At 37.2% G+C, this 14,173-nt stretch overlaps 1 long non-coding RNA gene across 1 annotated transcript in view; it reads left to right on the top strand.

Annotated features, from left to right (window-relative positions):
- Positions 1-9,779, top strand: part of LOC125693674 (uncharacterized) — an 85,980-nt gene extending 76,201 nt beyond the window's left edge. The window contains exons 2-3 of the long non-coding RNA XR_007377207.1: positions 8,347-8,504; positions 9,150-9,779. This is a non-coding gene — a long non-coding RNA (uncharacterized LOC125693674). The remainder of the gene's footprint in view (positions 1-8,346; positions 8,505-9,149) is intronic.
- The last annotated feature ends 4,394 nt before the right edge of the window (positions 9,780-14,173 follow it).

The following is a 14,173-nucleotide window of genomic DNA, read 5'->3' as shown; positions in this document are numbered from 1 at the left end:
AGACTGTGCCTTTATCTTTCACCCAGTATCCCTGGTTTCTTTGCACTAGTGTTTTTGCTCAGTGTCTCTACTCTGTTGCAAACCAGTGAGAAAAATCTGTATCCTGATCAGCCATCTTCAATTCTTTTATAAACTACTTTCAGTGTTGTCCATGCTGGCATCTAGCCAGGTACCATGCTCCATTGCACATCTATATCACCTTTCCATTCTGAGAATGCTCACATGGTAGGATTCATATATCCCAGAGTATGTTCAGGAGGAAGAAATGGTTCTGTGCTTAAGGCATTAGCATGGATCTTTAGAAATCTGAGATCAGAGACTGAGCCACCTGTCCCAGAATATGTGGAAAAACCTATTTGGTAAATGGGAATAGTGTCAGAACTGCCTGTATAGAAATATTTCCTTCTTTCTTTTCACATGCATCGTGGACTGTCTACATAGTTGATGGTGCAGTAATCACAGAAATAGTGTTTGTCCCAAGAAAATTGTTCTTCCATGAGAGGAATGTTGAAATAAGATTCACTACTCCACTGGGAAGCTATGGGATTCCAAGATTAGTCAGTCCCTCAGGTTATTTCCATTTCTGAATTGTTTAAATTCTGATTTCCAAAAGAGAAAAGGTTTTTCAAAGCATCTTTGCTTCTTTTCCCTTTTTGAATAAGGCATGCTAGTGAATAAAGTTCTTAATCACATTAAATAAAAATAAAATTAAATAAAAGTATGCATGGAAAGCAGAGTTCATATTAATATGCTCACTGGTGCAAGTGGAAAAACAAGTATCATTTAAATTTGTACTCAAGCAAAAGATCTACATGGGATAGTATTTTGTGAAAGCCTAACTGCTTGAGAAAAAATCATCTTTCAGAGTTCTTGGCATTTCAGATGCTAGAGAATCCCCGCCCTCAGCTAGTTTCCGTCCTTTGCGAGTTATCTGTTTTCAGACAAGCAATATTAGAAGGATATTTTTTTCCAGCTAACACTTACTGTGTGTTTAATTAGGGTGAGCTCACACTGTAATAATATTCAGTTAAAAGTCAGTCAACTAGAAACCAGTGGAAACCAGATGTGGTTAGCTCCAGCGCTCACAGAAGAAGTTGTTCTCTGCAGAATCCTTGCGACTTCTTCCACAGATCTGAGCTGTGTGCTCAGATTTTTCTATTTCAAATAACTCATAGAATCCATGCAGATTTAAGACCAACTGATGTGCAATCACAGTCATCCTCAAACAGGAAATAAATAGGGATTGAGTTATTTCTCAGATTACTGTTTAGAAAAGGGCCTTAAAGAGTAGCATCCCTTTCCACTTAGTTCTTACCTAAGCAGTTAGTCTGAAGCTTGTATTGTCTGATTGGAGATCATTCACAGGATATCTCAGTACCTTCATTTTTGCTACCTTTGTGGGAAGTCTGTGCTATTTTACCACGAATTGGAGTGTCCTCAGGGTATCTTGCAGTGCATTTTATGGTGCTTTTTTTCTTTTTTCTCTTCTTCTCTCTTCTCTCTTTTTTCTTTTTTTTTTTCCTACATCAGTCTCTTTTACCTGTGTGAATACTTACAAACTTAGATTCAGTTACTATTTCAGTTTCCTGTACTCCTTGCCTAAACCTAGAATTTAAAGTGCCCTGGAATATTCACCTAGGATATTCCTTATGGAGCTGAATCTTCATAGTTCGTCTTTGTAGAGATTTGCAGCACTTTCCATAAAATAGAGTGGTATTACAAGTCAATGTAACTACTGCCTACATAGCCAATTATCAGCCTTGTTCTTCTCTATACATTCGGATGTGGTATGGGCAGGTACAAAAAGAATTTCTTTTCATTTCCAGTGAGATCTTAGCCTATATGATTTACTATACCACAGATAGATTTGGGGCCTAATAGCTGCTTTTGAGCTGCAAAGCCCTGGCTTATAACTACTGGCATTTGGAAATGTACTGCTGTTGAAAATGTGCAAAATGTTCCGTGTTCCGTGTTGACAGAATGCAAAGTCTAGCTACAAAAAAAAAACAACACTTATATTGTAAGGGAGCACATCTTCAAGCACATGTACACAATAGAAGGGCTGTTCTGGCATCTGCTGTCCTCTTAATGCATGAGGGGGATTTATTTTTGTGCGTAATTTCCATTAACCCCAAAATAAGAGTTCCTCACTGTACAAATTTAGATTAGGATTTTTGGTCACAAAACTTAAAGCAATTAACTCATTCATGAATCAAGAACTTTAATTCAGATCACCAGGGTTGAAAAACAAGTGTGTTATTCATGTGTAGAATTAGACCTTTTTCTAGCCCTTTCTACTTAATATTCGTTCATAGAAGGGTTTGTTTTAGACCAACTGCGGCAGAAGAAAACATTGCACTCAGATTTGATATTCTGTGAGTCAGTGGAAGTTGGTAACATACAGCTATATTTATCTTGTCCTGTCATTTCAAATGTACCTTATCCACACTATGGAATCATTTCTTATAGATGCTAGCAGAAGTGTTTCCCATCTCAAGCCTAATTTTTTTTTAAGGCAGAATTGTTTATTTTAGACAGGTTGTTTCATACCCTGTTCAGAAATGAAATGTTTACTTTGTGTATGGACTTTGACAGAAATGAAGAAAAATCTTGTCCATTTTCCTCAGTTGTCCTTACCTCATATGAAAGAAAACATTTACAGCTGTCTCTAGTGTCCTCCAATGCAATAATTTTTCTCAGAGGTAGACTGATCCCCAAAACCTGCTGACACAGCCATTTGCTTTCTATGTTACTGTTATCTCTGACACAGGGAAAACAAGTCCGGTCTCTAAGTTTCCATTATGCCCAGTACATCATTACAAACAAACTCATATCTTGCTACTTGTGCTATTCAAAAATGCAGCAAATATTTTTATTGGCACAGAAATGAATAATTTTCAAAACACTACAGGGAGCTATACACATAGATGTTACTGATAATCAACAAGATTTGTACTCATTAGAAAATTCTCTCCTTAAACAATTACTGTATTATATTACTCTAAAAGAAATATCCAGTATTGGATGAGTTATTTTCCTCTATCTCTCTTTATGTCATCGGGCTTATCTTTCCTTGGAGATAAAGATACAGGATAGTGCTATTCTATTGACATATGCAATCATTGTAAACTTGATTTCAATAGTTTGGAACTCAATTGCAGCTCTAATAACCTTTTTTAAGGAGTCAGCATGAAATGAATATGCTACAGGCTACACAAAAACAAATATAAAACAAATGTGAAAAGTTAATTAATACCTCTTTGTGAAGTACTTCTAAAAAAACCAGGAAACTGTTCTCAAGTCTTTAAAGCAAGGAGGTTAAACTGTGTAAACCTTATGAGGTTCTTATTTCTGTCTTAGAAAAAAGTCTTATCTGGAAATAGTGTTGTGGTGAGGTATGTTTGTTTGTTTAGGGTCAAGAAAATGCAAATAATAATGGATTTGAGATATGTTAAACTGCAGAAGTGCATTCTAACTTCACAAAAAAAAAAAAAAAGAAGTAAAGATTCTTCTCTGTGATATGAAAACACAAAGGTTTAAACACTTCTTTGGGACACTAAACAGTACAACAAGAAAGTGTAGCAATTGTTAACTGGAAACAAGGTCTTAATGATCAGAAAAAAGCACAGTATATTTTCTGGAGGACATCCAGACTTTTGAGGGGGAAGACTTCACAAGTTTTTCCACTGAGTCAGATAATAGCTTTAAATATCAATCATTGCAGGAACAGGGGAAAAGGTTTGACATATGAAATAGAAAAAAAAACTCCATTCTAAATAACCTGCAGCAGAGAAAACCAGTATCCATGTCTAACACTTCTAGTAGCAGCTGCAGTATGTGACTGCAAATCCAGGCGTGTAGCCATGCACAGCTAAACCAGGTGTTTCTAAGGAAAAAGAAGGATTCCACTAGTCAAATACTGTGAGTTGATGTCAATAGTGCCTGTACCCTCAGAAGATCGGAATTAGACTTTAAGCATTCATTATATTTTGTTAAATTGAAGAATGTAACTGTAATCCCAATGGTAAAAATTTTATTATTTCCTGTGTATCTAGGGTTTTATCCCATTATGTGTTGACCTCACTCACATAATTGGCAAGAGGGTATTCCATTAAAAGTAAAAGCTTTTTTATTTCATTTTCTCTACATAGTTCAATTTTTAAAGTCCATCGTCTGGGTGACCAAGCATTTTCTAGGTTCACTAACTTTCCATATATCATAGCTTCATTGCTCTGAATTCAAACTATGATTTTTTCTATTTATTTACTTAAATAAATGACCAGACCTTTCTTACTTCAACTATTTGTCCTTCAAGCTTGTATGTATGTCAGAATAAGCTACAGCTTTCAGGTGTCAGTAAAAGCATCGTGTACTGGATATAAATATGTATCTGGCACTACCAGATGGGAGCACAAAGTATTTTTATATTCAGGTTCTTCTCTATTTTATTTAATTAGCATTTGAGTATGTGATATCCCTACAAGATAAAGCGAGCTGAATTTTACTCCAATTTTCTGTGGACGAATGCATAGTGAAAATTTTGTCAGAATAACAACTTGCACTACTTGTTGATAACTTGGCTAGGTTGTTGATGGAAGAACGGTAGAGCTGTAGCTATTACGTCACTCTTAGATGTTTCAGTACAGAGGTAATAGGAAAATGCTAACACAGCGTCTAATCAAAATGATACATTGTGATGTAAAACTGAGTGTTCAACTTCCACAGAAAAGCTAGCAATTGAATTTATCCTTACAGCGGAAAGACTGTGGACTATGGGTTCTGTAGGTCCTCTGCACTGAAGAACAGATCGACTCATCAGAGAGGTCTGCTGCAATAAATGTCTTCTTAGATGTATACTCTTAGTAGGCAGATAATAGTCTTTTCAGTGTCTTTCAGTCAGCGGTGTGAGAGCAACTTGTAAATTGCTCTGAATCATGCCATGGCCAGAGGATGTTGAAACCTCTGTGTTGGGGAGTTCTAGACATTGTCTACATGCTCTCCTTCCAGCTGCAGAGTCTAAGTGCAACTCTGTCTGTACGGTGGACTTTGTTTAAAGCAGTTATTAAATGAGAAATTAAATGATTGCAAAAGTATCATTCGAAAATAAATTGAGAGGAACAGATGTGCTTAATTTTTGTGGTGGTATTTTAGTTCTTTTTTTGGTTTGGTGGTTTTTTTTTTGTTGGTTTTTTTTTTTTTCCAAAGTTTAAAATAACCAGAAATATTAATTAGAAAAATAAATTATAATCATGAGAAAATTTGAGCACTTTAAGGATGAACAGAACCTGTAGCTACATAGTATCTATTAATATAATTGAAAGCTGTAGAAATTTTGTATTCTAATTAGGAAATTCTCAGTTCTGGAATCTTTCCTGTCTAAAATGGTTCTGTGCCCTAGTTGGTTCAGTAGACTAGTGCTGTTTCAAAGGATTTTTAAAAATTTTCTATCTGTGTTTTCAGCTTTGTTTAATTAGAGAATGTATTTCAGTGAGTCTGTGAAATAACCATACTTATCAATACAATAGCCTTATTAAAACTTTTATGGCCTATGGAAATTTTATGCTTGCATTAATTCTAGGAATGGACAATCATAATGAGACAGGACTTAATCATTCATGTATCATAAAATTCATAACTTATTTCGGCATGATGAATTGAAAATAAGGAATATTCACTACAGATAAAATTTTGAGAATCTGAACTTTCTATGCTTCTGAATAATTATTTATGATATACCTAACATTTTGCACAGGTGAACACAGATCAAATCAGTTCTCAGAAGATATAATCAAACATTCCACATTAAAAACAATCTGTTTTGAAGAACTTTCTGATTACTGAAAACTTTCCTCCTGACTCCATTTTCTCATCTGTTTCTGTTAAAGCATTTCATTCATATATAAACTTTCCTATGCCCTGTTTTTATGACTAATACATGAGAGTACTGTCACATACTTTCACATACTTGTATGTGTAAAGTGAAGATACAATCTAGTGACATATTTATTAAGTGGGTTTCACAGAGCACAGCTGTACCTGTTAGAAAGAGCATGCTTTAGAGGAAAAAGGCATTTATAGTTATAAATTAGTTTACTGGTCAGTAGTTATTTGTGTGAAAGGTGCAAACCACTATCTGATCCTGGTCTTAATTAAATCTAGGAAGCAGAACACTAGATGTGTTCACTAGATGTCTCATAAATTCATTTCATGAACTGAAATATATTTAATACAAGTATTGTACAATGTATACGTAAAAGACAAAATGTTTGTGCTGGAACTGCTAAAATATTAAATCAGATGTATGTGGCTTTAGCTTCGGATCCATCCTGACAGATTATAGGGAGACCTTTATCTTACTTATATATGGTTCATGGAGGAAACTAAGATGAAAGTGAAAGGTGTTTTAGACAAAAGGAGTTTCCTTATAGATACAAATGCCAGAAGACAGTTTGTCCATAGAGAAGTATCTTCTTAGTACTTGTTTAGTTTATGCAAGTCTGATAAAACCCTTCTGGACTTACGACCAGAGAAGCCAAAGGCATGCCCTCCATGCCACCTCAGAAAAGGCTGTCTTGACAGGACTTCCCTTTGGAAAATTGGATTTTGCTGGAAAAATAAAACACAAAACATTCTCATTAAGTAGATTACTCCAAGGTTGGATTTATGTCCTTGATCTGCCTCTGGGTTTGCATTGCCAGAAACTCCAAGCTCTGTCCTGAGCAGAAAGCCCCCACAGAATTGTCAGCAAGTTCAGTCTTCTGGCATGATGCCTAGCAGCCAGGAAAACAAACTAGAGCCCTGGCTCTACCATTGCCCCGCTTCCTGCCACAAAGCACAGGTGAGGACTTGAAAAGTTGGGAATAGCCTCTGACTTGAAGATAGACCTCTCAGAAGATCTGCCTAGAATCCATCTGTCTTAAGAATCACAAAGCTTGTAGAAAATGACAGACAAGTGCATCTACAAAAACCTGAGAACTTATTTTCTGTGGAAACAACATGTTTTTTGGTAACATCCTGTCAACTCAAATATATCCAAACCCATTGTCTAGAACAGGCATATTTCCTGGGATTTGGAAGCTACTTTTTGAGTAGTTCCTGTTATAGCCATAGTCATAATTTTTACTGTGGGTTTTTATTGTCCTGCTTCACTTTTCCAGATCAGCATGGTGAGTGGGTTTTTTTGTTTGGTTGTTGTTTTTTTTTTTTTTTTTCCCAGAACTGAAGTCTCTTTAGAGCAGAGACCAAGTATAGAAATAGTCACAGGACAGGCAAAACCAGTAAGAGAGGAAAATGCCTTTCATAACTTCTTAATATGCACAGAATAAAATCTACACCTCTCTTTGGAAACGTTTTTTTGTTCTGAAATAAGAGGTGGAAAGATAGGGAAAAAAACATTCTAGCCATTATAGGCTTGTCTTCTGTGTGAGTTCCCTCTGACTTTTAGCCAACATTTTGCACATGTTTCTGTGGTAGATCTATAACTTTAACTTGCATAGTTGGGGTATGCCTACATTCTGTAATATATAGGAGAAGTCATCACCTGAGCGGAAAGGCCTTGATCCAAAGCGTGTTGATGATGATGGAATCACTCCCACTGATTCTACAGAGTATCAGATTGGTCCTCAGATAAGCATAACCATCAGTTTTAATATTTTTAAGAACATACTAGTTCAATTATGGAGAAAAAAGTGCTATATGGTTTGATAAATAGAATGCTTTCCAATTTGTCAAGCTACTGGCCAGCTGCTGAACTCTCTCACTCTTAATCTAACAGGAAGTGTGAAAAGAACAAAGGAAGCGGGGAGCACTAAGAAAGGAAAATCATCAAAACTTAAACACATACATGCTGCCTTTGAACTACTAGTGCATTTTCCCTATTAAAATTAGGTAGCTGCCAGCATTTCATGTTTTCATTGCATAAGCTCTACCAAATGGGGAGATGCTGAGATGCTCCCTGCACATTCAGATAAACTGTACACATTTGGAAGTAATTGAAATGGAGAGAAGGCGGGGTTCTTTATTGGCATTTACTGATATGATCTGGTTTATATTAGGATGGAATTTCTGAGATTGAGAATGTATTGCTCTAACAAACAGTGGTTGCTATAGGAAATCTATAATCATTTGTATTATTCTACTTGTACAAAAAAGACATGCATGCTGATGATTTGCTGGGATTTGAGTATGCTGGGAAAGTTAACAGATTCTAAGAGTGTTATACTTGTTATTTCATATCTTGCATTTGTCTTCTTTACCCTTGCCATTGTGATAATTATGTGTAATCCTTGGAATTCGTGTGGGCTGCAATCTGCCACCAGTTCTCCATTTTGTATTTTCTATCTTCAGTTCTATCTAGGACGAGATGATGATTGGAATGGCCAACATAGATTTACTAAGGGCAAACAGCCTGACAAGCCTGACAGCCTGGTAGGATGGAAAAACTGATTCTGTGGATCAGGATTGGCGTGGATGGCTTCCATCCTGTCTCTCTCACAAATATAAGGGTAAGAAACAAAATTCTATGAAGAGACAAAGTAATATTGCTGGATATTTTAAGTTTCCAGTTTCTTCAGAAAATAATCTGAAAGGCATTTGTAAAGCATCTGTAGTGCTTCTACATGTCTGTAGTTCCTACTAATAGTTTGGTTTTCCTCTGCCTTCAACTGGACGTAAGGGTAGATGAGGCTGCTGTGTTGCACCTTTCTGATGCATCAGGCAACAATTACTATCTTGTTTTCCAAAGACTAGCAGATTTGAAGGCTTTGGCTCCAAAACTGTCCCCATCTCAACAGCTTTGGCATGTTGCATGTGTTCACTGAATGCTATGATTTATTTAATAACTTTGTCTCTTGAAGACTTGATCACTGATCCAGTCAGTATATAGTAATTGTGTACACTGAAATTCCCTGCATTTCCATAGTTGTGTGGTATTGATGACAGGCAAAATAATAGTAATACCAAAGGCAACATAGAATAAATAGAAAAGCTCAGAATACATGTTAAAATTACTGTGCAGAAAAACTAAAAATATGCTACTATCAGTAGCTCCTAAGAGTATAAAGCATTTGGATTTTGGCTACCTTTTCAAACACGCAGTTGTCAAAATTGCAAGCACATTCATGATGTTCAAATTGGATTTACTGTTGCAGACATTGCTTGATGGATGCAATCCTTCTCTTCCCCACCACCATGCAAAATCAGATGACTCTAAGAAAACTTGAAATCAGACTCAAAGAGCAACTGAGGCCATTTTCCTTGCGCTGAAACTGTGACAAAAAGGTGGAGGGCATGTAAAATGGAGGTGGCAGTGCTGATCTTCCACTAACATCTGGTCATTAATTCCATCTTCAGAGACTTCCAAAATGCTGGCAAACACAGCTCCAGCTGGCATGGGGACTGTTCTTTCTCCAAGAGCAGGTAAATAGGCCAGATGGTCCCTAATTTTACTACTGTTTCTAGTATGGATGATGAGCCTTGGTCCCTACTGAGCAATATGCCTTCCAGACGCTGAACATTTTTATTCACCTTTTGGCCACATGGAAATAACGTAATTATTAGAAGAGTAGTAAAATGATTAGGTAATTTGAGAGTGAGAAGCAAACAAAAGGCAGCAATGGTAACCTTGCTTTTCCTCTTTCAGAATGGTAAAGTCTAGAAATCCTTTCCAAAAAACTGCATTTCCATTTGTTTGCTGTAAACCAAAATTGTTTAACTTTTAGGAAAGAACTGGAAGAAACTGTTTTGTCTTATCCACTTGTTTTCTTTTCAGAAAAGGAACACAAAATATGCAAGAAACCCTCCCCTCCTCCAAATCCTTTCAAGTAATCTCTAGAACTCTTGTGCTGAGATATGCATTAGGAAACTGGGGGGATCCAAATTCAAATCCTTCATCATTTTCAGTAGTTACTGGAGGAGATTTTTGCCATGGCTACATGCAGCATGAAAACTTCTAATGATGTGGGAGGATGAGATTTGGAGACTCTTGAGTTGGAACCTGAGGCACTATTCAGGCAGTGATTATGCAATTGTTGCGTAATATGGAGAGTGCTTGCATGAATAATCTTATTAACATGAGAGTTTCACAATCAGGCCCTTGTGGAATATTGCGCTGTTCAAAATCATCTGTATTTATGGTGGAAAAATCAGCTAAATCACCATTTAAAAAAAAAAAAAAAGAAAAAGTGGTCTCATAAAGATAGCCTTTCACAGCAGGGATTAGAACGTTAGAAAAAAGAATAGAGGAACATATTTTTTCAATTTAGATCTAGTAGGAAGGGTTGGTTTTAATAGTTTCGCTTGAGAAAAGGAAAAGATGAGGAAAAGGTATAGATGACTACTATTAATTATCATTAATTTGCAATATCTGAGACTGTGAACACTGGAATATACAAATGGATAGGAAAGGGAAGAAATTCAAGTCTCCTGAAGAATTTGAAAATCTTTATTTGCAAATAATATAAAGTGCCAGAGGCAGCACATGTGAAAGGATTCCCAAACATTTGCCAATTCTTTGTGCCAATACAAGAGCAATAACTGGAGCAGCAGGTGCAGCCGCTGTGTTCTCTCCATAAACCCTGTGGCTGGGAGTAAGCCCTTCTGCTGGTGCTCTTGCAGGAGCCCAGGCTGCCATGGAGCCGGTTTCTGTCACAGCATGGCAGGCAGAGCAGCAAAACTGGAATGGCCATGCAAGTGGCTGGAAAAACAAAATTATTTTGCCTTGTGGTTTGTTTGTGCTAAGTGCGAGGACACACACTGAGCATGTGCTTGTGCCAAGGGCAGACCCAGGTTGATCTCTGGCTGCTTGCAGGGTGAAAGCTGCACTCTTGGCTGCAGAATTTGCATGCCACCTCCTTCACATTTGCCAAATACAGAGCAGCTGATTGTTCCTAAGGTACCTCTGCACAAACACAAAAGCAGCAGCAGCAGCAGCAAGGCTGGTGCTGGCAGTGCTATGGAAAATAAGTCACTGAATATCCTATATATTAAATTTAAACTGTATGCCAAAGCAGAAATAAACCTCTGTTAGGCTGGGCTTTTTCTTTGCACCTCCTAAAGATTTAAGGCTATGGAAAATGATGGGTCTATAAAGATGACTCTCCAGGCATCAGGGACAAGGCAGAGTGGCAGCTAAAGTTTAAGTTGAGCTAATGTTGCCAGAAAGAATTTGAATGCTTAGGTGCTGATAGCTAAAGAATTTATACAGTCATCTGTGCAAAACGTCTGAGAAAAACTATAGCTAGCTGAGGAAAGTCGTCTGGTTTTATCTCATGCCACAGCATTTAAAAAAGCAAATCTGATGCCCTAAACACCAATAGCTGCAGAATACTGGAGTCTTTCAAAGCCAGTTTGCTTCTAGCTGGATTTATTCATTAGGTTTGTAAATCTTTTGGCATGCCAGAACTTCTTACTTTTTCCAGACCAAATAGAACTGATACAAGACAAAGAAAAATAATATCTTTATGATTGTTCCTATGTGACAATCCAAGATTAATTCTAGTCTGGAGAATAATCTTTGGGCAGTCTTCCCTGTTTTGGGTTTTTCTGATCCTGTGCATAACAGCAGTCATCCAGTAGTTTTCTGCATTTGTTGGTTTCTTGGATATACGTAATACAGCTGAATGTAGCAGTGATTTTGAGGTTTTATTTCCATGGGAAGATAGGTCTGGAGAACGTGTTGAAAATACAGTTTATTTTTTGCTACCCAGCACACTTTCTTAGTGCTTTCTAGGGTACAAATAGAGTTCCCAAGGTGCTCTAGGAAATAAATCTGAAAGGGCTATTAATGGCATATCCCTCTACTTTAAAATATATTTATATTAGTGTGTGACAATTTGTATTTTCATTTGGGAAGAGAATGAATAACTGAAGAATGGGCAAATCTCTACTAATATCAGTGCAGTTGCACTCATTTACTATATGACAAAATGTCTCAATATAATTATCTAAATATACGATCAAAGCCCAGCAGGGACGTAGATTGTTGCATCAATGTAAAGTAGAACAAAAAGCAAAAATGAAAGTTTCTAATATATACCAATGTGTTCATCTACATCTGCTGTTCTTTCAGTTCTGTTTTTGTTTTGGTTTTGTTGATGTGATAAGCAGGGTGCTGTCCCAGCGTGAGGTGAAGCATTGCACTGAGTGGGAGAGTTTCCTCATTATCATAGGGATTACTTCTTTTGCTTTCATTCAAGTACAAGATGTCGTAATGCAGGGCTGTAGCTGCTGGATGAGCAGCAGTGAAACCTAATATCCAAGATTACATTATCCATTTTTTGTTCCTTGTCTGCAAGGCTCTGCATTTGGCTTACCAGAGGCAAGTGGCTATTATTCTAGGTGTTTTAGCGTGCTAGTTTCTAGACCTGTCTGCCTACATCTCTGAGGCAGAGCTTGCTTTTACACTGTGCCTGTCACTGTGCCTCCTGCAATGAAAGCAGCCCTCTTGTAGCTGCTATTTTGTGCCCCTTCCCTGCAGCACCAATTAGAATGACTGCAGTCATTGCCAGGAAGAAATACTTACCAAATAAACCAAATCCCATGGGTATTTAAAAAATACAAACTTGACAAGGCCAAAAATTTCCAACCTCGCCCTTGACTCAGTGAATGAAAGCTGACCTCTGCCTTCTACGGTCAATTATTTTCCAGATTGTCACAATATCCAGGAGCCTCAGCATTTCTCTCGGCTGCTGGTTCGAGCAAGAAGGAGGGAGACAAGCATGAAATACTCTTTCAGTGCCCTTGTAAAATGTAGGTGTAATGTAGACGTGTATCTCTACGAAGGGACAGACTAGAACCTCTTGTCCCTTTTCAGCAGAATAAAGTTTCATTGCATCCTTTTCCTGCCAATAAGGCATTTTAACATCTGGTTTTACATAAGAGAGAGTAGCATTTTGTTCTTTTAGTTCTCAGTAGTACAGTGGGTAGAAAGAAAAATCTTCCTGTGGTAGTGTGTGTATGTAAAATACAAACCAAAATTCAGAACAGTGCATTGCATCTTTGTCTTAGAGAGTCATCACCCAAACCTTTCAGATGGATCTTATAAAGTTGCAAGAATGGGCAGCTGAATACTGAATGAGTATTTCTGACCACTGTTAGTCGTTGCTGCTCTAGTAACAGAGAAGTGGGGTGCAGTGGGAGACTGCAGAATATGGGGGCAGAGCAGCAGGGCCCCTGGCACAGTGAAGCAGGACACTGCAAATTCTGCAGAACAGCTTCTCCTCCCTCCTCTGCTTGGTTTCCCTAGAGTTCAGATTGATTGACAATGGGTATAAATCTTTGGCTAATGAAAATAATGGCACACAGGAAAGGCTACCTTCCGTATTGGAGCTTCAGGAACAAGGTGACTGAAGTTATGCATTGCAAAAATGTACCTTGAAACACTATTATAAAAATTTACTATTCAGGGCAAATTTCCATCATAGCAATTCTGGTTATGGTGACTAACAGAAACATCTTAATTTTCCTTAAAGTCCATAAGAATGTTACAATATCTGTCTCAAAATTTCCACTCCTAGCCTGTCCCACAGGTTCTCCATGTTCAAACCACCTTAATTCTTTGGTGCCTGAGCAGTTTATGAAGTACAGTTTGATAATTTTATTTCTCTGTCATATTTGTTGATTGCTTTTTGAGGATGGATAATGATTTTTCAGATATCACATAGTTTGAATAAGAACATAAATGGCTAATCAATCTTTAAAAAGGAAAAAGACACAACAAGAATAATAAATGGTGGGCTACATTGCTCAGGCATGGTATTAACATGTTTACAAGGCAATTAAGCAAGAATGAGAGAATCTGAGATATTGCCTATGAGTTATGGAAACATTAATCATCCTGTTTTTAAGCTGAAAGGCTTTAGAAATGCACTGCTATTTCACCTGTGTGTGATTTGAGCAGGGCTGGGTCTTCCACTTCTTGCTGGCTATGCACCTGGGCAAAAACAATGAAAGAAAGGGCTCCTCAGATGAGGCAGGTTTGATCTGTGATTTGTAGTGTAGAACGGTACTTTCTGTGGATAGTGATGACTGCTAACAGAGGCTGACAGGAAGTTTTTCCAATGAAGTTTTTGGTTTCATATATTTAGAAGCAACTTAGTTACAGTAAAATCTCCACAACTAACTGCATTTAACTGATTTGACAGTATATGGGAGTCTAATACAAATTAATTCTTTA

This window comes from Lagopus muta, chromosome 5, assembly GCF_023343835.1.
Source record: "Lagopus muta isolate bLagMut1 chromosome 5, bLagMut1 primary, whole genome shotgun sequence".
In the NCBI taxonomy this organism is placed as follows: Eukaryota; Metazoa; Chordata; class Aves; order Galliformes; family Phasianidae; genus Lagopus; species Lagopus muta.
Note: the sequence above shows the minus strand (reverse complement) of the source record. Positions and strands in the feature narration are given on the sequence as shown.